Source organism: Pelodiscus sinensis, chromosome 14, assembly GCF_049634645.1.
Source record: "Pelodiscus sinensis isolate JC-2024 chromosome 14, ASM4963464v1, whole genome shotgun sequence".
Classification (NCBI taxonomy): domain Eukaryota; kingdom Metazoa; phylum Chordata; order Testudines; family Trionychidae; genus Pelodiscus; species Pelodiscus sinensis.
The window spans coordinates 481284-505197 of NC_134724.1; the positions used below are offsets into that span (position 1 = coordinate 481284).

The following is a 23914-nucleotide window of genomic DNA, read 5'->3' on the forward strand; positions in this document are numbered from 1 at the left end:
AACCGATCTTGGTGTGGCCCCCCTCAAATATTATTACCCACCCCGTCCTAAGCTGATCCAGGTCTCCTGGGGGCTGTTCTTGCACGGGTCTCTGCTTCACAGCCTTGCAGCCGTCCTGCTGTGCTAAAAGCCAGGCTGTTCAAATGAACTCCCAGGGCAGGCGTCGTGGCAGACTGGCTGCTCTGGCCGCACGGCTCCCGTACAAACGACTGCAGAGGAACGGATCCAGCTGTGCTGCAGACTCCAGGCCAGGCCGGCGAGCGACGTGAACAGAAGGCAAGACAGGGCTGAGGCGCGAGGGCTCAGGCAGCTTGGACTCTGCTCCATCGTTAGGGCCTCTCGCATTTGACCGACCCCAGTCATAGGGCTATTGGGGAGGGGGGGAGAGTGACTGCAGTAAGGACCAGCCCAAACCTGCCCCCTTCCCTCCAAAGACACAAACCCTTCCGGAGACTCAGGTACATTCAGTGAAATCACAGTCTCCCCTCCCTGCCCTCTCACATTCCGGGGTCTGTCAGGGGCTCGGCCCATGGCTGGTCCCGGGGAACACCCATCTCATAGGCTTAGAGCGTCCCAAGCCATGGCTCAGCCCGGCCTGCCTCTTGGGGGCAGGGGCAGGCTCAGAAGAGCCTAACGGCGCAGTTGTGGGGCTGACCCCTTCCTGCCCCGAGGCCGACCTGGAAGAGGGCTGCAGATGAAGGAGGAGGGTGGGGAGTACTGGGGAAGCAAGAGAGCTGCCCAGACGACTGTCCAGGCAAGGCCTGGGCCAGCCTCCCAAGTGACCAGACGCAGGGCCCCAAGGCAACCCCCTGCGCTCGCTCCACCCCTTTCCCAGGCTCTGCCCCTGCCCAAAGCCCACACCCCAGGGACGCGAGCCGGATGACCAGGGGGCCTGTGGTGAGGGCGGGGGGTGCTCTATGCAAACAGCTACAAAATGGACCTTTTCTCCCCAGGATCTGACCTGAGACAGCAGCCTTCTGACAACCCCAGCGCACCCGCCTAACCAGCCAGGTGCCCAGGGCTACGGTCAGCGTGCAGAGCAAACGCATCATGCTAACGGCTCCAGGCTGCACCCATCTCCTTCCTTCCTTGCATTTCTTCTGGCAGCTCATGCCCAGGGTGTGGCATGCAGGGACCCGGCCTCATCAGTTACTACTGGCCTGCTGGTTTGGTTACGTGGGGGGGGGGGGTGGCAGGAGCCTCTGCTTCCCACGAATTCCTGGGAAGCACCCGCTGGACAGCGAGCGAGGGCCGACTGCTCTGCCACAGCAGGCCTCTCCGCTCAGCACTGGCTGGACGGGCCAGCCCCGGGGCTGCGTTTGCCATGGTTATCGTCTAAGAGAGAGCGAGCGGCCGGGCTCTTTCCACGGGGCAGCCACACACGCACGTCACACCCGACCTTTCAGACTCGCCCAAGAGGGAAAAACGTATCTCCTGCATAAAATGCCAGGGTGGGGATGGTTATGTGGACTGACAGCTTCCCTCCAGAAAGGCCAGGAGAAGCAGAGGCTGGGGACTTTCCGAGCGCCCGTGTGAAAGACACGTCAGCCACCTCCAGCCATGCTCAGGACCAAGCACGACCGAGAGAGAACACAGCACAAAGCAGGCCAGGCCAAGGATTCCCAGGCATAAGAGATGCAGGATCATCCCTGAGAGACAGAATTCCCCCTGCGCCCCCTTAGGGGGCCCTGTAAAAAGATCTCTTCTAAAGACGGGATGGCCCACGACATTTGGGCAGCGTGGCGTTCTGCAGGGACTGCGCCACGGCGGTATCGCCGAGTTTCGGCACTTCACAACACAATGCACTGAGTTAGGGTCTGCGGCTGTCTGCCCATTCACAACTCCTTCCACTTCCATAACAACAGGGTAATAGTGTGTTGCCTTGGGCACCAGGCACAGGACAATGGCTCAGAAAAGAAGGAATAAAACAAGCATCCAGGAATCTGTAAAACTAGAGAATCATAAAGACTGGGAATTGATTTCCAGCTGGTCCAGATTCTCACACTTAATAGAATCACAGAATCAATTGGATGGGACCTCGAGAGGTCACCAAGTCCAGCCCCCTGCCCTCATGGCAGGACCAAGCACCGTCTATATCATCCCTGACAGGCGTCTGTCCAACCTGCTCTAAAACATCACGGGGACTATTGACTTGGCCCGACAGGCCTGATTGCTCAGGGAACCAGGATTAACTATCGACTTAGGCCACTGGGCCCTGCTACTGACTTTGGCCACTAGGCTGGACTTTTGCATGGGGTACTTGGGTAGGTACCACTCACAGTACGTCTTGAGGGGCCTGATAGGCCCAGCACCCTGCCTCAGAGGGGGGGGCATGTAACATGCCCTTTTAGATACTTGAAAACTGCTGTAACGTCCCCTCTCAGTCTTCTCCTTTCCAAACTAAACAAGCCCAATTCCTTCAGATAATCATTTGTGTTGCTCTTAGGGTTACCAGGTGGCTTAAAAAAAATACTGGAGACACTTGATCTGAGATGGGGGGGGGGGTGGTATTGGCCGGGAGGGTAGCGGGGCTGGCTGGGAGGGGGTCGGGGGAGCGGGGCTGGGCCAGGGGAGATCGGGGGAGAGGAGGGGAAAGGTGTGAAACCGGCTGGCGGGAAGCAGGGATGGTCGGGGGGAGCGGGGCTGGCCAGGGGAGATCTGGGGGGGGGGGGGGAGGTGTGGAACCAGCTGGCGGGAAGCAGGGATGGTCGGGGGGAGCGGGGCTGGCCAGGGGAGATCGGGGGGGGGGGAGGTGTGGAACCGGCTGGCGGGAAGCAGGGCTGGACGGGGGAACGGGGCTGGCCAGGGGAGATCGGGGGAGGGGGGAGGTGTGGGACCGGCTGGCGGGAAGCAGGGATGGTCGGGGGGAGCGGGGCTGGCCAGGGGAGATCGGGGGAAGGTGTGGAACCGGCTGGCGGGAAGCAGGGCTGGCCAGGAGGGGGTCGGGGGAGAGACTCGGATGGGGGGAGCAGGAATGGCCTGGGTGCACGCAGATTCCGGGGCGCTGCCTGTCCTGCGCACGGTCCTGACGAAGCACAAGCGAGTCTGGCCCCGGGGATTCGATCCCACCCCGTCCCCGTCCCTCATGTAGTTGCGTGTCTACCAGCCAGGCAGTTTGCAACTACATACTGATACTCATAATAATAAAACTTACCTAATTAGAAAATACCCGACATTTTATATGTCCAGTATTTTCTTAATTTTTTTCCAGACAGAACCCTCAAATACCGGACTGTCCAGCTCAAAACCGGACACCTGGCACCCTAGCTGCTCTTCTCTGAACCCTCTCCAATTTCTCCCCATCTTTCTTGAAATGTGGTGCCCAGAACTGGACACAATATATGAGTCTCCCCTTTGGAGTCATTTAGCGCTCTGAGTGCGTGATGTGGAGGTGCAGCCAGGTAGGGCAGGCTAATGTCCAAATGACAAAGGACATCCACAAAGAAGTACAGGGGTGAAAACAGAGGCTTGGTTAACACCAGTCTGAAAAATTCGGTCCTGGATAGTTTCACCCCCCGCAATGGAACGGGTTACCTAGGGAGGTGGGGCCAACTCCATCCTGAGCGGGTTGTGAGTGGCCTTTTGCTGACCTCCTGAGCTCTCGGCCAACCCTAATCCTGTCTGATTCTCTGCTAATGGAATGGTAGATTCGGTCTCTAAAGCCATGAACGTCCGTCAAGCATTGCATCTCTTACGGGATACTCCACCGCCCCGCACAGAACACGAACCCCCTTCTGTATCTCGACAGCAGCCTGTAAATTCAGCAGCAGGGATCCAGCCGCCTACTCAGGCGGCGCTGCAGTTGCATCATGTGCATTATTCTTCTATTAAAGGAGGGGCTTTTAGGACAACTTCTTCTGGAACCCCCTTCAATCAGTCCCACGTACATTCCGGGGCCGGGAATGCCACCTCGCCAGCCTCCTCAGTGCCACGCTCGACGCAGCCCAGCGAGTTAAGAACAGCCACTGGCTGGCTTGGGTTTGAAAGGCGTCCACTCTGGGCTTCTTCAGAGACAAGGCAGCAGCCACGTGGCAGGGCTGTGGACAAGGTGGAGACAAAGGGAAGTGTGGGTGTGTTTGCGCACGTGGGCGGTCAGAAGAGGGGGTGACCGAGGGGGCCATTCAGCTGTCTCACCCCCTGAAAGAGAAACCCCTTTGCAAAGCCCCAAATTCACTCCCTGCTCAGACAAGCACGCATGCTGCTCTGAGAAGGGCCGTTACGGGAAAGAGGCCATCTCGTCGGAAAGGCGGCCTGGCTCTGGAGACTGCGGAGCTCCTTCTGCACTGTATTTTGGTGGCAAGTGATCTAATCCTATTGCAGTCGGTAGAGTTCTTTCCTCCATCCGTCTATACTCATTGAGTTCCATACGTACCCTAGGCACAGTGCATGCAATGCTCCCTGCAGGCTAAACTCCACCCAGCCACATTCGGAAAGCTCCATAGCTTTGCTGCATATTAAAACCCTGTGCGCACTAGAGGGGGGCTGTCCAGGAAGGTCCTTCCATGGAAAAGAAGCATCCCAGGTGGACTCAATACAAAACACACGTGGTGGCCCATCCTGTCCAGAAGCTGGAAATGAGTCTGTCGTTCGCACCCCGGGAGGGCAATTTTTTAAAGAAACATTTCACTCAGCCACTGCTGCAAACGGCGAGTCTCTTAAAATAGCAGGGGAAAACCTTTAAGCTACGGTATTGAATTCAACCGTCTCCCTAACCCACTCCATCACTCACTCTCAGGGGGTCATAGAATAAAGGGACAAATAATGAGCCACTAGAACGACATTCGCCACATGCAAAAGTCTGACTCCAAACCACAAACACAGGCACTTCGGAGCAGTGACGGAACCGCGTGGCAGAGCCTAGATTTCTCGACTCCAGGGCATGTTCGAGCACCTAGTTTTTTTTTAAGATACCTGTAGCATTTAAGTGTAATGCTTAATACTCACAGCTCCTGGGGGTGGCCGGAGGCCAGGGGTTTCTAACGTTTCCCCACTGTGGAACCCATTCTGCTTTGACAGTCAGAGAGTGACTCCGGTGCGTGGTTATTTGACGTGAAACCACCGTAGCGACCTCAGGCTAGTTCCTAACATGCAGATCCCCAACAGAAAAAACAGCACCCCCACAGAAAGCAAACGGTACCCTTCCCCCGTGCCCCCAAAGGGGATCCAAGCAGTGAACTGGCCTTGTATTCCTAGCAATGGCGCCCCCAGGGCAGGGTTAAGACTCTCTGGGGGAGCACAAGAGGAAGTCTGGGCTGCAGCTGTCTGTCTGTACTTTGTTCTGGGGCGTAAGAAAGCTCGCCAGCCCCCTGGGGGATCAGGCTGCCATCTTGCGGCACTTCGCATTGACTGCTCTTGGCACCGTTTCACCGAGATGCTGGACACGTGTCGCAGACTCTAAAGAGAGCTCACGACAGCCTGGTGACTTAGTTTCCCTGTTTCTGTGGCTGAGAAACTGTGGCCAAAGGTCCCAGCAATGTCCACTCAGTTCGGATGCTTCCCTGGTTGGGTGACAAACCTGTAATGCTTGGGGTCTGATTTTCAGTGCCACGTGGCTCTCGGTGGCTTCAAGCACACATTGGGGGCCAATGCCTCCTGCGATCAGGCTCTAGGCATTTCACATGCAGCATCCCAAAACTGAAACCGCCACAAGCAACGGCTGCTTTAAAAAATGACTCTCTCAAGGCCACAAAGCTAGGAATGATTCCCAGCTTGCTGCTCCAAGCAACAGGTTATATGTTGTGCTATGAACCACAGCGGGATGAATTAAGAACAATTATCCGTCTGTGTTTGCTGATTTCAGGCTTAGACAGTCAGTCTTTAAGTTACTGAAAGTACAGAAGTTTTGACGGTTTAATTTCCTCATTTTGTATTGTGGATCTGAATCATATCAACTCCTTTCTTAGACACTGTGAAAAGATCTCACAACATACAATGAATGTCCTATAAAGATTCAGGATCCTGAGAACTAAATGCCAAGTCAACAGTCACAGGACAGCAAGCCAAGATTTTGGGGTTACTTAGAAAGCATGTTCTCTGGATGCCTCTCACTAATTTGTTCAAAATTCTCATTGAACAAGATTTCTGGGGCAGGTACGGCCTCCCATCATGTCTTTGTAAACCCGGGACTACCTCCAAGTGAAATACGTTTGTATTGAGTCCTTTCCAGATGGAAGAGAAGAACACTGATGCTTCAGAAAGGACTGACAGTTTTTAAAAGATTCAAATCCAATATAGTGGGGTTTTTTTGCACTCTAAACAATTTCATATAATTTAGAAAACAATCTACCTTGCTTTTCTCCATTTGTGCTGTGTGCATCAGTGAGAAACAGCAAGAGAAAACAGTATTTGCTCCAGGCCTGTACGACCCATCACGGACTCTGAGAAGAGGGTCAGGGAACTATCGGCAGCCCATAACGGGAGCAGATGCTGGTCCAACACTCGGAAAAGGGGACGGTCTGCCTGGTTCCTGACCTGGCCACAGGAGCTGCCTGTTGTCTGCGGGTTACAGCTACACTAGACAGATGTTTTTAAAACACATCGGCCAGCACATTTCAGAGCCTAGTGCAGACAGGGCAAGCAGTCATTTTAGCCTGTGTTAACTGGTCAACATGGACCACAAGGCGGAGCACAAGCTACCACCCAGCCAGGCAATACCGGTTCCGTTCAGACACATGTGCCTGCCTCATTACCAGGAGCGGCCCGAGGCCGGCTGCGGCAGCTGGCGCCCCAGGCAGAAGGCGCGATCGGCGCCCCTGCCTGCATGGCCATCAATGGCCGTGATGTCATCATCAGGCGCCCGGGGCCAGCAGCACCCTAGATGACCGCCTAGTCTGCCTAGACTCACGGGCCACCCCTGCTCATTACACAGCCCACTAAATCCACTGAGCTAACACCCTCCCTTCCCCCATCAACACAGGGCCACAAGCCCGCGGGAGGCATGCTAAATGCAAACACAGCCCTAAACGCATTGTTGTCAATGGGAATCTCTCCACTGGCTTCGCTGGGCACAGGACGAGTCCCTGGAAGAGAGACAAACGCCTCCAGGAGGCTATTTTCCCAGACGTTTTCCCACGATTGCGGCCAGTTCGGCTGTTCCGGCAGCGGGATGAGCGGGCCCTTTTAGGTAACGCATCCTTACCGGTTAGCAGCTTAGGTTACATTCAACGAAGCCCCCTCCCCCGGAGCCAGGCTGGCGGCCCCGCTCCTACAGGCTTCACTGAGGACTCTGCTGTATAAAGCCAAACTCAGCTTTGGTAACTGTGTAACCCAGAGGCGGGGAATCTGTTTTGGGTTGGGGGCCGCTGACCCACAGAAAAATCAGTCAGGGCTTGCCCCCAAGCGAGAAGCAACCCCCCCCCCATTCTCCTCCCCACACTGGAGTCTAGTGGGGCCCAGCCTAGTAGCTTTTGTGTGCTACAGCCCCACGGGGAGCAGGAGTGCCAGCGCGGGCTCCCCAATGCTGGGGCGAGCCCTGAGCCTCAGGGGCCCCGGATCCAGGCAAGCTGGGGGCCACATCTGGCCGCTGGCCCTTAGGTTCCACACCTAACTGCTCAGATTTTCAGCGGTTACACGATTACCCTGCTACCTGGTTTCTAACATCCCTAGTGCAGGCATCCGTGCAAGAGGCAGGGTTTGGCTTTCTCGTTCAGCGCTGAGCCCCGGAAAGCGCCCCGAAAGGGCGCCCGCCTCATCAGGTCCATTACGCTCAGCCAAGCAAGGTCATCCTGTTTAATTACTGCAATGTTTGTAGCCAGACAGTAAAACATTAGAGCAAGGCGACAGAGATGTCATTCGAACCCTGCCTGCATCCGCTGCAGTAATTCTCCTGACACAGACTTCGGGGCTCGGCTGCTGAGCCTGCATGCTGCCTGACAGGGCCTGTCGGAACAGATAGTCACGGGGGGGAGATAAATGGGATCCAATCTCCTCCCAGCATGACTGCAGGCAGGCCGTGAACTTGGAGGCGCTTTGCCTCCACCTGGCATTCAGGGATCAATGCAGCTGTCACTTCTTCCCATCTCCGCTCCTGGCTTCGTCACCTCAAACCATCGTGGGGGCTTGTAAAGCAGCTAACGAGGAGAACTGCTGAAGTAAGTAAAACCAGAGCGACCCCAGCGGGGTGCGGAACAGACTTCGGCATGGCACCAGCTCCCGTTCGAACCACAGGCGCTCGGGCACGGAACCACGCGACAGCCAACTAGGTACGCCTCAGGCCCACACCGGGCTTTGACACGCTCTGCTTCTGCCCCCTCACCCTTCTCCCGGGGCTCCGGCTGACACAGACAGTCTCTGCTGAGGGACACGTCGGCTGCCTTCGCCTGCCAGGCCCCCGAAAGGAAAGGAGACAAAAAGGCGGCTGAAAGAGCGTTTCTACAGGTGACTCCAGAGACTGCAAGGCCGGTACATTGCTAGCGCTCCTTGGCAGCATAACCCGGATTCCCATCTATGGCAGAGCAATGCCAGCAACAGCAGCCTGGAAAGCAGAAGCCTTAGGGATGCGGACAGCCACTTCCAGGTGACTGGCATCTAGAGACTTCATTTGGCCCAGACACCCCAATGTACATGGCAAACTTCACAAGTCCTCTAGCAAGCACTTGATCAGCTATGGCTTCCCCTCTTTCCCTCAGACACGGACGCATCTACACGTCAGCAATGCCTGCGCAGCTCCTGTGCCCAAGGGTAGAGTTGGGTCCTGCAGACAGAGGTGTCTTTTCACACACTACAGAAATTCACCCACCGGGGGGAGCAAACTGACCACAGCCAGAGAGCGCAGAGAGCCACTTTGGCAACAGTTCAGACCAAGGAAAGAAAATTATTTCATCCTAGTGAACCTAGGAGGGGATTTTAGGCAAACAGATGATATTCATCCAATTAGAATTTGGCTGGGCTATCAAAGGACACTGTCAAGTTAAAACAAATGCTCTTATCCGCGTGCCAATCAACATCTTGCGATGCCACAAAACTCACTTGGAACATCTAAATCCATCTCCCTGCAGCCGCATTCTGTGGTCGGATTCCTCTCTTGCTGCGGCAGTCAAACTATGCAGCAAGCGCCACTTCCAGGCTCACGCTCTAGTGCTCCGATGCCAGATCACTTGTACTTGCTGCAGAGGTTTAACTCTTTAGAATTAGGAAACCACAGCAGAGGAGCACGTCCCTTGGTCGCAGGCTCGACACGAGTGACGCTTTCCCACAGCTCAGCTCCGGGGCAAACCTGAGCGGACCAGGCCATTTTCTGAGGTCGAGTCCAGAGGTTAAACAATACTCTGAGGGGTTGCCGTGTGGGTCCGGATCTGCGAGGAGTCTGGGAGCAGCTGAGAGACTCGCAGGTTGGTTTGTGGGTACTGGGAGCTCCCCAGTGGATCAGGTAAAGCGGAGGGTTTTGGAAAGAAGACTCCACCCTCACACCACACGTCCTTCCTCATCTTCCCCAGCTGTGGCCAGCTCCGGCTCGGTCTGCATGGCTAACCACTGTGAACTCAATCGGAACGCTACAGACAGTGTTCCCACAGAGGCTAAACTTTCTCCCTGAGAGGAGGGATTTAGAGGCTCCCAGTGGAGTCCAGGGGTGCTGCCTCCCAGCGACACAGCTCCCCATAAGACAGCTAGCTAGACAGCCAGATGGACCGACCTGCTGGGCCGTGCTCTCGAGGTGTTCACGCAGAGCCGGCCTCTCCGCATGGCTTGCTCTCCTGCCCTTTTCCAGTCACAGATCTGAAGCCCAGAAGGGACGGTTAGATCATGTAGCCTGACCTACATAGCCTCAGATGTCACCCCGCAACTTTCCCCTTCCTTACTGTGCGGGTGACCAATGACTTGTGGTTCACCCGCTGGCACAAAACCCTTTGCAGAAGGGGGAGGGGGCGTCGCACCAGACCAGAAGCTAAAGGTATTTTGAGCAACATTACCCTGGGCATGGACAAAAGCCAGGGAAAGCAAAGGGCTGCAAACTCCACAGGACCTTGGCCCCGTGGAACTGGGCAGGAGTCCTCGTTTGCCAGGGGCTGGGAACGGACGACAGGGGAGGGATCAGGTGATGGTTCCCTGTTCTGTTCCCTCCCTCTGGGGCCCCTGGCACTGGCCACTGGGCAGACAGGACACTGGGCTGGATGGATCTTTGGTCTGACCCAGTCTGGCCTTCTAACCGCTCCACCAGTGTAACCAGTTCACCCAGTTCAGAGATACAGGATGCACCTCACTACCATCCATCCAGCACAAACCCGTAGACTTTAGGCATGCTACACAGGACTGCTAGCCATTCCCGGTAGAAATCTCAATTCCAAACACATCAGGAGTATTTAATCCATATTCCATGTGAACACATGTGAAATTATGCAAGGCAGCAGGATTAGTAAGCTATTATCTCCTGGAAAAACTGGTTTCCAGGCTGCTGCAAAGGCTTTCAAACCGCCAAGATCAGTGGGTTAGAACTTCCCAGCATCAGAGAAGGACACTCCAGATGAAGCCTTTGATTTGAATGGATCTAAACGAGATACGTACATCTGAAACGCGAGATCACGCCGCCCGCAGCAAGAGCAAACAGAGCTCTGGGGTCCCCTTCTCACTGCTGCTGGCATGGGATTGAAACACGCATTGCTACACTGCGTGGAGCACAGAAAGGCCAGGGAGGTGCTTTCAGGCTGACTTGAGTTCTCCATGGATCAAACTGGCAATGAGCTACTTGTAAAGCCGCCTGGTGGATCGTCTGTCACAGTTTCAGGATAACAGCACCAGCACGTCCAGTTACACTGCAGGACCCCCAGCAAGCCAGCCTGCCCAATGTCTGGGCACAGCCTCCTCTCTGGCAGCTGCAAGTCACCACATTTCTCTTTCTAAGCAAGCACATTTATTCTTAAGGTAAAAGCATGACACAGTAAACACACACACACACACACACACCGGACAAACACACACTACATACACCAGGAGTCACCCATCAGTGTCACTAGCACCTCGCAGTCCAAAGTCCTTCCTTCTATTTAGCAAGAGACAGACGGCCCTGTCTGCCAGTTGACAGATGGCAAAGACAGCCCCGAGTCACTTGAACTGCAGCCTGTTATGCCAAAAGCGCTTTGTCTGTTGTTTTCTGACATTGTGCAGAAGCCTCCCCCAGGGTTACCCCTCTGGAGGTGTTTGCAACTTGAGTGATTCACTTTAATCACCCTCCCACCTTGTTCCACCTTCCCCCATAGAGCTGCGTACCTAAACCATTCACGCAACATGGTCTCCGGAGATGTTGCATGCAGCTGCAATGCCACAATACACATAAAACCCTGTGAGAAAACATACCGGCAGGATACAAACGCAATCCAGGAAGAAGCAGGGCCCTATCCGTTTTCTAACCGTATCGCCTGAAGAAACATTTTATTGGTTTTTAATAAATGATGGAAGCGTCTCGCTTTAAGTCAAATAAGCAATAAATATTACATTATGCAAAATACCTATATGGGAAAATTCAGAGAGGAAATCGACAGTGCATATGAATTATGCACTAAGCCAGGCCTGCTCATTCCGATTATGAGAGGCAGGCGGCGGATCTGTACAAATGCCTAATTTGGTTGCCAGTCGGAAAAATAAAACAAACCAAAACTTTTGGATACAACCAACCCCTCCCACCCTGCGTGCCAGGGGACTTGCCTTCTGCAGGCCCAATCCAGTGAGGGGCAGAGTGCCAGCAATTCCCACTCACCCCATCAGTGGCTGGAGGGACGGTTGTACCGCATGGAGCAGTTTCCTCTTTCCCAAGTCATGGGCTCTTTGCTGCTGTTTCGCGTGGCCAGGAGTCAGTGCAGCACCTCTACTAGGTGCATGTGAGGCCACGTGCAGGGGAATACAGAGAGACAAGCTCACCACCACCACCAATCTGGTGTTGGATTGGAAGCCAAATTCCCCCTCCCGTGCCATCCCCCAGGGACTCGGTCAGGTCTGTTCCCCACTCTGGCACGCCGAGTGCAGAAGGCGGGGGCCCGCAAGAGACCTTAAAATACCTCGCCTTTACAGGCTCTGCTTCCAAAACTCTCCAGTCACAGATTCATTGACACTGGGAGATAGGCTGCCACCAGTAAATGTCCAACTCCTTTTAAAACCTAGGAAGAATCACTTGAACTTCTTCCAGGGGAGTTCGCCAAGCTCTTATGCCACAAGAGAGCTTGAAAAAAAGAAACAAAACAACACAGAAAACAGACTGTCTCTGTTGGCTGACCTCTCAGGCTGGGCAGGCACACACAGACCTCCTGTTACCTTCCAGCACACAGCGTCACCTTCAATAAGATGATTTTATTAACAAAAACAAACAGATCTCCTTAATAAAGCAGACTTGGTTGCTAGGTGTTACAGAGCAACTGAGAAAAACAAATTAAAACACAGAGAATATAGTATTTCTGGGTACAGCTTAGATATAGTGAATGGGGGATAGAGTAAATTGATTTTACACCGAGAAGCTTAACCAAAAAAACCAAAGAAAATAACCTGATGGCAACTAAATATACATCTTCCCCTATTTACTCACGATCCACTTCAATCCATTCCATGCCCAGTATTCCTTGTAGGCATGGGAGTCCTGCCTGGATTAATTCATCTCGTTTCCACCAGCTCCTGGCTTAAACTCATACAAAGGAACAGCAGCCAGGTAGCTATATTCATTTTAAATTTCAACCGTCTTTTCCATTGGCTTTCCAGGCTTTGTGCCAAAATCCTCTAGCTATTAACCCATTAGACACTGGATGCTGGCCAGCACCCTCCTGTCCACCACAGACTCACTTTCAAAATTCTTGGATTTCCCGAGTCCCGCGCTCTAGAGAGGTTGGAAAGAAAAAGCTGAGGGGTCTGGCCACAAGATCCATGTGGGGCCGTGTTCTGTCTTTCCACCCTGGGTGCCACCGGCAGATCGGCATAGAGTCTTGTCAGTGAGAGAGCCTAGTAATGGAGATAATATCTCTGCTGCAGCACATGCTTCACTTCACACAGCCAAGCAACCCCGCTACAAAGCCAATCATTAACAGGCCGTGGCCCGGAAAAGAGCCAGGGAAAAGCACAAGAGCGCTTAGCTACATTTCCCTACACGAACCCACCGAACACACCACTGAACGGTGGGCTTTGGCCCTGGTACGTGCCCTGAAGTTCATCCATCCATTTGTCTGATTCTCCACGCGGGACGTGTTGGAGGCTGCGGAGAAGCAAGGGTTAAAGAGGCATCCAGGAGAACAGCTAGTGCATGAGCAGCTTTTCCCCAAAGCGTAGGTGGATATCTTTTCCCAATTGTTTAGAATCTGTGCCATAAGTTGGAGCTTTGGATACCTGACGCTAGCTCTGTGGGAGACACCTGGGTAAGGTGTACAGCTTTGGGTTTACACAGAGCACAATTTGGTAAGCTGGCATTTAGTGGGTCAGCTGGAAAGTACTGCTCAAAGGCATCCTAAGGAGAGGGGGAAATATTGTTTGCACACAGACGTTTCTCAGTTGCACCTTGATGGATATGGCCCTTCTACTGTCACCGTAGAAGTGTCCTAAGTTAAGGAGTGTAGTCCTGCTCCAAAGCCCACCACAGACAACAGATTTCCCATTGATTGCAATAGACTGGATCAGATCCCGTCACGAGAGGCATGTTAAACAAAGACATGCTTGTGAGCTCTCTCTCTTTCTCTCTTACTGAGCTGAGATATCCAATAGCGTGCGTGCGTGTTACACAGGCACACCCAGCACCTCACAAGCCGTGGGGCCAAATGCAAGAAATAAGTTACCAATTGAATTAAAAATGAAGTGTAAAAAACTCTCTCCAGAGTCCCAACAGCCCACCACACTGGCAAACCTCCCATGCCCGGGTTCCAATAAATCCTGCCGCTTCAGGAGATCCACTAGGGACCCATTTATTTCCACCAGACGTGAAAGGGCTGCACACAAGGAGAAGCACTATTCACAAGCTTCCACGAGCTCTTTCTTGCACTAGCGTCGTGCACGCAGGCTGAAATTCAGGACGTTTCTGGACTGGTTTCTAGCTCTGAAATGCTTCACAGATCCTGCTTCTGTTGAGACAATCCATTTAGAACCCCCCTGTGTAGAACTTTACCCCCAAACTTAGCATCCACACTGACGGGAGAGCAGGCAATAAAACAGAATTCACAAGCTGCGCATCTCCCCCACACCTGCTTTCAGATGAACAAGGTTAAGAAGAGTCGCCGGTTGCTATGGGGTAACTGAGGGAGGGTCACAGATTAGTCACCACACTAGCTAACTGCCACGTACTTTACAAACAGCACGTACCATCCGATTTCTGCTCTTGGTGCTCTAAAAATCCTGTAGCAGAAATCTCCTTCCAAGCGCACCCTCCTGCAGATACAAGACTCCAAATGGCTCAACAGTGATGAATGGCCTGGAGGGATGAGCTCCAAGGAGAGGTGAAGGGGACCAAGTAAACACGCTGGGGAGAAACCTGCCAACGGAGTGTGCAGCATCAGTGGCCTTTCTCCTACAAGGTTTCCTCCTGCAGAAGGCAAAGGCAACCTCGGTTCCTGTGCAGCCAATGGGACATGAAAGGCTCCAGCAGCTGCCCGGATGGGGCTCGGCAAGGGGCAGAACAACAAAAAAAAAGGGGGAGCAAATACTCTAGGCAGCTCGGGGAGCATCCCTCGGAAACGGCCAGAAAACAGAAAAGGAGAAACTGAAGTCAGAGAACAGGAAGCACCTTCCTACCTGCAAGGTCAATTAGAAAATGGAACCGCTTGCCAAGAGGGCCCCCTGCTGCGCCCATTGGCAGCACCCACAGCCAATGGGAGCAGCGGGGTGGCGCCTGCAGATGGGGCAAAGCACAGAGCCATCTGCATGTGCCTTCATGTAGGGCGGGATGGTACCAGCTGCTACTCGGGAGCTGCTTGAGGTAAACGCCACCCAGAGCCTGCCCCCTGATTCTGCCCCGGTTCCCCAATCTCCCACGCCAGCACTGACCTCTAGAGGCCAAATGGGCCTGGGTTTAATGCAGAAGAGAAGAGGCTCCAGCCTCACAACTGTCGTACACGGCACGGGGCTGTGGTGAGCTGTGTGGGGTAGTGGTAGTGGTAGTCCCCCCACCCACCCACACACACACACCCTGCTTTTCTGGTGAGAGCCGGCGCATGTCAGAACACAAGCACCTTCCAGGGAGCGCTGGGTGTGCTGGCCTTTCATGAGGACACCCCCGTGGGAAAAGAGAGACCAACCCTGTAACCAGACATTCAAAGAGAGGGTAGCCTCCGCACACAGATGGGACAGGCCCACTAGCTAGGGCAGCCGAGTTCCCAGCGGTCCCACAGACTTGCTCTCTGACCCCTCTTCCCCAGCTCCGAGCCCTCTCCTGCACTCCAAAGCCCCCAGTCTGAAGCCCTATCCTACAACCCAAACCCCTCATCCCAGCCCCACCCACAGCCCACACCCCCAGCTAGAGCCCTCACCTCCTCCTGCACCTCAGCCCTCTAAGCCAGCCTGTTAAACATGAGGAGTGAGTGTAGGGAGAGTAAGCGAGGCAGGGAGGAAGAGGCTGGAGTGAGCAGGGACAGGGCCGCGGGGAAGGGGTGAGGCATGAGCGGGGCATGGGAGGCAGGGCAGGGCTGCGGGCGGGGCAAGGGTGTTCAGTTTTCCTCAAGTAGCAGGTTAGGAACAGCTGTAAGTATTCAAGTTGTCCTGCAGTCTCCACGCGCGTATGTGCTGGTTTCTCATGGGTTTCATTTTGTAACCCCTCAACCACGCATGCGCCTCCATTCACTTTAAATACACAGGGCCTGGTCAGACCCTCACAGCAGTGCAGGCAACTTGCTTTCCCACCCCAAATCTCCTTATTGTATGGCTGGAACATACTGAGCCCGCAGAAAGAAAGCGTCCGCCAGGAAGCCTACCCCGTCCTCTTATGTGGTTCCACGCGGAGCCCATGGGGTCCCAGAGCCAGGCCAGACCGTACATCTGAACCTCTATTTTTACCCTCTCTGTAAGGATCTAGGCCGTAAGGTGGCCCCTGTCTTGTTCAGCGGGGATCAGTGAAGGCTTGGCTCTGAAGGGAGATGCCTAACTCAGCTGCTTGGCCTGAGAATCAGAGCGATAGACTTGACTATTACAACATGTCAAAAGGTCACAGATCTTATCAGGAAGGAATACAGCTCAGTCCTCCTTTTCCCAGCCTTTTCCAAGCCACTGCTGCATGGCTCCCTGGCCTATCGACTTGTTTGCAGAACCTCCACGTTATCATCTGTGCCTGGAGCCCATCCCCCGGCTAACTGAGCTCTGTTTCTCCAAATCTCAGGCAGCTGAGTGCTTTCCGCCCTGTGCCGACTGCGGCCGCAGCGCCGTCGCTTGCACGGCACTGGCCACAACCAGACGAGTCTTCTCTCTTCATTTGTTCTGCTAGTAAGAGGAGGACAATGCCCACTTCATTCCAGGCCCGAGTGCTTCCCAGCTTGCACCTCCTGGCCCTCTGGGAGAAAAAGCTTCCGTCTTACTCCTGAATCATTTAGCCACAGACTCATTAGCCCAAACCAGGACGTTCGAAGCCAAGCGGTTGTCAGGCTTCTCTGATGCGAAGGAGGGAGCAGAGTGAGGAATACATGGTGATCCACTGTCACCATAGGCAACACATCCCCAGTTAGTGCTCCAGGGGACAAGGCAGAAGGAAGACGACCTTCGAGCCGTGCTTGGCCTGGTGAGCAGCGAAGGAAAATTTTCCCAGGGAAGGAGGCAAAACCAGAGGCCACTGAAAGGCTCCAGCGCCTGCTGGCTTCAGATAAAGCCATAAACAAGATGCAAGACCCTCTCAGGAAGGGCGTGTGGCTGAAGGCAGCCAAAGAGTGAGAAATGTCAATCTTCTGAACCCTGCTCTGGCAATCCGCGACTTTCATGAGAACAAGGCCCCTCAAGAGACACATCGTTACGTTCTCCTTCCTCGCTGGCTGCATCCCGCAGGTAGCACGTGCGCCTTGCCAAGCTTACGCACGGGAACCTGGGTGGTGTGGAGAGATGGAGCGATTCTTTGTGCCCCCTCTCCCAACAAGGCTTCTCTTTTCTTTTGGTCATGCAAACGTCACAAAGCCAGCAGTTTCGGCAGCGTTGAGAGGCAGAGACATGCCCCTAATATAACTGTAAAATGCCACAGCTTCCCAACTTCCAAATTCTCAGGTTGTTACACAAAGAAATAAATGAAAACAAAAGCTACAATGGCCAAAGTCCTGCCACTTACCAAACTGCTGTCCAGGACCAGCGGATGTGAAATTTGAGAAACTCTTGCACCATGGGTAATAAATTGTTTCTGCCCAATGGAAATGTAAGTGCTAATAGTTAACAAAACATTTCACAGCAGCTGGTAAAATACACCTCTCGGTCTCCAACAGGACTGAGCTGGATGCATTGTTCACTGCTTTGTAAATTAAAGGTGTTATTGTAATCGGCAGATTTAAAAGTCCTGTATTGCAAGACTTGATCCCTTCATTTTTAATTTGTTCTAACGCTGATGAGTGTGTGGGGCAAGAACTTTTGATGGTTCCAAACATATTTAAACATATTTAAACCTAGAACACCCTCCTCGCCACCAACGGCAATCGAGAAAACCGATCTGGTCTTGTCCGCAGCCCTCCTTGAGGAAAGATGTCCACAGAAGATGGTCTGAACTCTGGACAGCTGCTGACGTACCAAACAAAAGTCTAATCGATGACCCAACTATGGAAGGGTCGGGCTTCTCCTCTACATGGTGCATAGGGCTAGCTCCAAACCATATCCGCACCGGACATGGACGATATATGCGCTTACGCCAGAGATGGAAAGAGAGGGACTCAGCAAACGGTCACTCAGTACAGTTATACATCATGAATGACTGCCCAATCCTCATGCATCCTGGAGGTGTTACCGCCTCTCATGGCTCTGGGATCAGGAATAGAGACCTTAAGACCCAAGTGTAGTCATGCCGTAGCTTTTAGTTTCACTATCACTACAGGAAAAAAGCAGCAGCAGCTCTAAACCCCTTTGGGCCTGAGACATCCACAGTGCTGGTCCCCAATATCGCAGGGTCAGATTTTCACAAAAAGGCAGGTGGCGCACAATAAATGACTACCAGACCCTAGGTGGGACTGAATCATAGAATCATAGAACACTAGAACTGGAAGGGACCTCGAGAGGTTGAGTCCAGTCCCCTGCTCTCTCGGCAGGACCAAGCACCATCTTATCCCTGACAGGTGTCTGTCCAACCTGCTCTTAAATCTCTCCAGTGATGGAGATTCCACAACCTCCCCAGGCAATTTATTCCAATGTGTAACTACCCTGTCAGGTAAGAAGTTTTTCCTAATGTCCAACCTAAACCTCCTTTGTTTCAATTTAAGCCAATTGCTTCTTGTCCTAGCCTCAGAGACCAAGGAGAACAATGTTTTCTAGCCGTTTAATCATTCTTGTTGCTCTTCTCTGGATCTTCTCCAATTTCTCCACATCTTTCTTGAAATGTGGGGCCCAGAACTGGACACAATACTCCAGCTGAGGCCTAATCAGTGCAGAGTAGAGCGGAAGAATGACTCTCATGTCTTGCTCACAACACTCCTGTTAACACACCCCCTTTCCACTAGCATTCACTATGTTAGGCATCCCGTCACCATCCATCTTCTTGACGAAAACGGAAACAAAGAAGTCATTAAGCACCTCTGCCATTTCCAGGTTTCCTGTTATTGTTTCTCCAAAACTATTACATAAGTTTTGTGTTGACCCCCTGCACAAGAAATGAATTTCACTGTTTGGGCATAGTTGTGTGCTTATTTGTGCAGGCAAATTGCACAATTTCAAATGCAAATCTGGTCTGTGCCCAATTACCAATAGCAGGTGCAACTACTCCGCTGTGCATGCATGTAAATACAGACAGGAAGTGGCATGTGCATTCCGGGGGACTGCCATGGTTTGCGCATCAGTTTGAAGGCTGATCGTGATCTGGGTACATTCCCCTTTAATATACTCCGCACTTGCAAAGTTTCAGCTCAGCAGATGTTCGTTCCTGAGCATTCGAAGAGGACTCCGACATTGGCTCTCACGTGCATGTCAAATCATCCTGACAGGGAGCAACGTGAGGCTGCCCCCTAAGGGACTGTCTCCAAATCTGACTACAAAACACAGAGTCATTGCTTGCTAGGAAACATGCACGAATTACTGCTCATTAAGCAAACCACCTCAGGACAGTTCCATTACACATTGGCAGCAATCTCCCAAGGTATTCGTCGTTGAGAACGGTGACCTAAAGCTTCAACGGAAACAGAACGGAAACCCGTTGCTGAGCTGTGTGTAGACATTTTCCTTCACCCACACAGGCCTTGCCCTTCCCACCTGTACACTTTGCTGTTACTATTTAGAAGGTCTGCTTTTCTGAATAGGGTTATTACCCAGAATTCATCCTTTGACAAAGTGCTCCAAAGCTAGTGAAATTTCATCAGGGACAAAATTTAGCCCATTATGTTTTCAAGTTGTTGCATGAAGAATAAGATTAGTTGCCATGGTGATGAGACCTTCTCCCCCAATAACCATCTTGCCGACTTACCATTTTCTGGAACATTTTGCAGTATTTAGTGTCTTTCTTAAAGGCTCAGATCCTGCATGTGTGTGATTACATGAGAATCTGGGCCACTAGCATTCATCAAAACACATCCCAGAGTCCGTGGCATCATACTCAGCCATTCAAAAATATGCATCCAGGACTCGATGTAATGGGAGTCTCTCTCCTCATTTCACTGGGCTTCACATCAGGACCACAATTGGGTCAAACAAATTAGAGGAAGGAATTACATTTTGGTTTCAAAATTCCAAGAAAAAAATGCAAATAAACATCCGAGTGTGTTTTCCATCAGTGATGTGTTTCATCCTTTTTTGGCCAAGTCACGTCTTGCAGAACCTCCTTTATCAATCATAGAATCATAGAACACTAGAACTAGAAGGGACCTCGAGAGGTCATCGAGTCCAGTCCCCTGCCCTCATGGCAGGACCAAGTACCATCTAGATCATCTCTGACAGGTGTCTGTCTAACCTGCTCATCAATATCTCCAGAGATGGAGACTCCACAACCTCCCTAGGCAAATTATTCCAGTGTTTAACCATCCTGAGAGTAAGGAAGTTTACCTCCCACTGCCTTTCCCAGTTTCCTGTTAGTTGTGTCAGCCAAGCTCCACACATCTCAGGGGAAGAGCAGAGGGATGAACTCCAAAAAATAAGCACTTGGATCAACCGACTGCTAAAAGTGCACTGAATGAGGTCTTTTACAAAAGCTTGTGATGCTGGGGTAATTAATATTGTTATGGGATGGAGGGATGTAAAGAGTTACATATGTTTGCTAGAAATATGTTCTTACAATTGATTGTGGAGAGAACTGATAAGCGAGCCTCCCTTAGATAAAGGAACACGGATTTCCATCTTCGGTTCAAGCGTTCTAAGACAGGATGAGGAAAGTACATTTACATAAAAGGTAAACAAAGCAACCGAGCTAACAACTGGCAGCTGAGTGAACACACTGGGGGACAATCTGTACTCCCAAAAAATCTTCCTGGCTCATCACAAAGACAATGGACTTTAAGAAATAAAAAGGGAACAAACAGACTTCCTAGGTAAGGGGATAGCACCCGATAGTTCTGTGAAAGTTGAATTCTCTGGCCTGGAGGGTTAGAGATGCTGGTAACTTGAGGTAAGTAAGGAAAGGTTGTAACTAGGGATGTAACATCCTGTTTCATCAGTTAACTGGTTATGTGTTAGGGACATAGGCTGACATTTAAAAATGGCGGCGCCCGGCAACATGCAAATGAAGCCCGGGAAATTTAAATCCCGGGCTTCATTTGCAAGTTCGTAAACATACCCCTATAGACAACCACCTAACCTCAAGATGATTCTTACCAACAACCACAGGACATACCACACTAATACCAACCCTGGTACCTTCCCTTGCAACAAACCCCGTTGCCAGCTTTGTCCACATGTTCACTCTGCTGATACCATTATTGGACCTAACCAAGTGAGTTATAAGATCAAGAACACATATTCCTGCGCATCCAGAAATATAATTTATGCTATCATGTGCCGAAAGTGTCCGTCTGCTATGTACATTGGACAAACGTCTCAGACACTTCGCCAAAGGATTAATGCCCACAAAACAGATATCAGACAGGATCACAAAGAAAAAACAGTTTCTTGCCATTTCCAGAAAGGACATTGTCTCAACGACTTGATTACCTGCATCCTGCTTCAAAGGCCTTTTAAGACTGCACTTGAAAGAGAATCCTCTGAACTGTCATTCATGCTTAAATTCGACACTTTGCTCCTGAGTTTGAATAAAGACTCTAATTATCTTACCCATTACAAAGAAAGCTTCCCCAATTATCACCTCTAATATCATTAGCTCACAGACATTTACCTCTTCCCCTTCCCCCCCCCATCCCCCTTCTGTTCTGAAATTTGATTGGTCCTTTTCATATGTGTTCATTTTTTTAATTGTATCCTTTGGTATATATGGTTGTGACAATTTTCTTCCACTATTTGATCTGAGGAAGTGGGTCTGGCCCACGAAAGCTCATCACCTAATAAACCATCTTGTTAGTCTTTAAAGTGCTACATAGTCCTATTTTTTGGCTGCCATCAGAGTGCCAAAGCACAAGCTGAGGTTTTAAAGCAACAGCTTTCATCCTGGCGGTACGGAATCTCATCCCGTCACTGAAGGGTTTTCAATCCCTTGGTTTGCAGAAATGTAGTTACATTTGGCAAAGGGCTAGAAATAATTACAAAGATTAATCTTATTAAAAGATAACCCCACAAGAAAACACACTGGAACTGTTTTTTTCTGGTTGCTTATGTGGCTATCAAAGACCCAATTACCATTAAATGATACTCCAGAGAATACTCTTTCAAGCACATGGAAACTGTCGGAATCAATGACAAACGCGGAATGGCCAAGCAAGCCTCGTTCCTACAGGTGTTAACAGGGGATGTAGGAAAATCGAAGCCATAAAGCCGTGTCTGTCCAGAGAACCACCAGGAAGGTTTAAATACCTCGCTACGTTGTGCCTGTTCTATATCCCCCTGGGGATGGCAGGACACGCTCCTGCAGTCAGAAGCCAGGAGGCTGAGGAGTGTGGTGTCAAAATTTTGACAGATTGAACCGTAGTGGCATCTGCGGGGGAGTGCGAGCCCTGCCCCCACAGCCCAGCCCTGCTCCCAGCCTCCATCCTAGGGGAGTTGTGGGAAAATCAGTCCCAGGTTCCCCCGGCTGGACAGAGCACGGGGGAGGGAGGCTGAAGCAACATGCCGCCCTAGCCTCACACTTGGAGGCTCATGGGCCGAAGGGCTGTTCGTACCCGGAGCACCTCTCCAGCCCCGTCCCCAGTGTCCAGGCCTGCCGCGTGCCGGAGCAGAATTCAGCTCTCACATTCCGCTGCCAGAACCAATTTTAAGGGCTGAGAATTTCTCCCTGTTTTACCGCGCGGCTCTGAAAGCCATTGGCGGCCGCTGGAGCAGGACCAGTTCCCTGTCCCTCTGCAGCCCATTCTCCATGCGCGCTGGCCCGGGGGCGAGCCGAGGGAACAACTCCACTGCCCTACTGTCCGCAGGAACACCATGCTCACGCAGGAGGCGCACACTCAGCCTTCGAGCCCCCCTGCCTGGCGCAAGAAAGCAGCTGGAGGGGAAACAACCGGCCGTTGTCCCTGGGCCAACACACACGGCTTGGGGATAACCAGAGAGTTATCAGCACTCCACTGCACGGGTCCCTGCATAAAGAACTCTGGGCGGCGCCCACCCGCCTCCCTTTGCAGCTGCCGTAGACGAGCTCTGGCCTTTAAGGCTCGCCCTGATTTTTTGACCTTGGATGGCGGGCTCCAGAGATTTTGGCCGAGCCCAGTTTTCCATCCGCGCGCTGTCCTGTTTCGTTGTAGAGAGGGGCTGCTAATGAAGCATGATAGTTTCTTCTCCGTCTGTGTGCGTCCTGCAGTGAGAAATGCACTTGGAATGATTCGCACTACACAGGACACACGAGCAATATATCCTTCCCTTACTGAAATACGGCAATACTACACGAGCTATGGGGGAAAACAAGACTGCCCTACATCCTGCCTTGGAGCTCGGCACAGCCCTGGGCAGAGCCGGGAGCACATGCGATCAGATGCTGTATTGTTCTTCCTTCAAAAGGCCCGTTTCCACAGCAAAGCAGTATTATAAATATAACCGTCATGAGTGAAAACGAGGAGTCCTGTGGCACCCTGGAGACTAACAAAGAGATATCGATATCAATAGTATCACCAGCTTTCATGGACAAAAGCCACTTCAGATGAGCTCGCCATGCATGAGACTTCGGTGCCACTGCAACCGCCATGCGGCAGATGCAAAAAGAGAGGAGAACATGTGCTCCTCTGTTCTCTCCGAGGAAGCCTCTTGTGTTCCCATCGCCGCTCTACAGGAGAGCGAAGAGAGGGACTGCGAGGGAAGGGAGGGGAAATACAGGAGATGGGCAGAAAAAGGAGAAGGGGGAAGAAGGCAAAACATGGCTCTCACCGCTAGCTTCTTGTAGCCTAACTTACCACTGACTGAGCCTGTAAGAGGGGGGTTGACAACCCAGGCAGAAGTCACACGAGTGAGCTCAGGGTTCAGAAGGCATGTGCCCAAGCCACAGAACAGAGGGCAAATCCACCGACTCCAACAATTACTATTATTGAAACCACCCTGGAGCGGGCTAGGGACACCATTCCTGCCCATCCTGGCTAATAGCCATTGATGGACCTAACCTCCATGACTCTATCTAGCTCTTTTTCAAACCCTGTTGAAGTCCTGGTCCTCACAACATCCTTGGGCAAGGAGTTCCACAGGTTGACTGTGCACTGTGTGAAGAAAAGCTTCCTTTTCTTTGTTTTAAACCTGCTGCCGATTAATTTCACTTGGTGACCCCCTAGTTCTTATGTTATGG

At 52.1% G+C, this 23914-nt stretch overlaps 1 protein-coding gene across 7 annotated transcripts in view; it reads right to left on the reverse strand.

The window, feature by feature from the left end:
* Positions 1 to 23914, reverse strand: part of FRMD5 (FERM domain containing 5) — a 402855-nt gene that overhangs the window by 158245 nt on the left and 220696 nt on the right. Inside the window, exon 1 of one of the 7 annotated variants that reach the window (XM_075896794.1) lies at positions 12760 to 12896. The exons of 5 other annotated variants lie outside the window; for them this stretch is intronic. The gene's annotated coding sequence lies outside the window, so the exon portion shown is untranslated. Of the gene's footprint in view, positions 1 to 12508; positions 12710 to 12759; positions 12897 to 23914 lie in introns of those variants that run through there. One more of the 7 variants, XM_075896789.1, reaches the window with a different exon arrangement.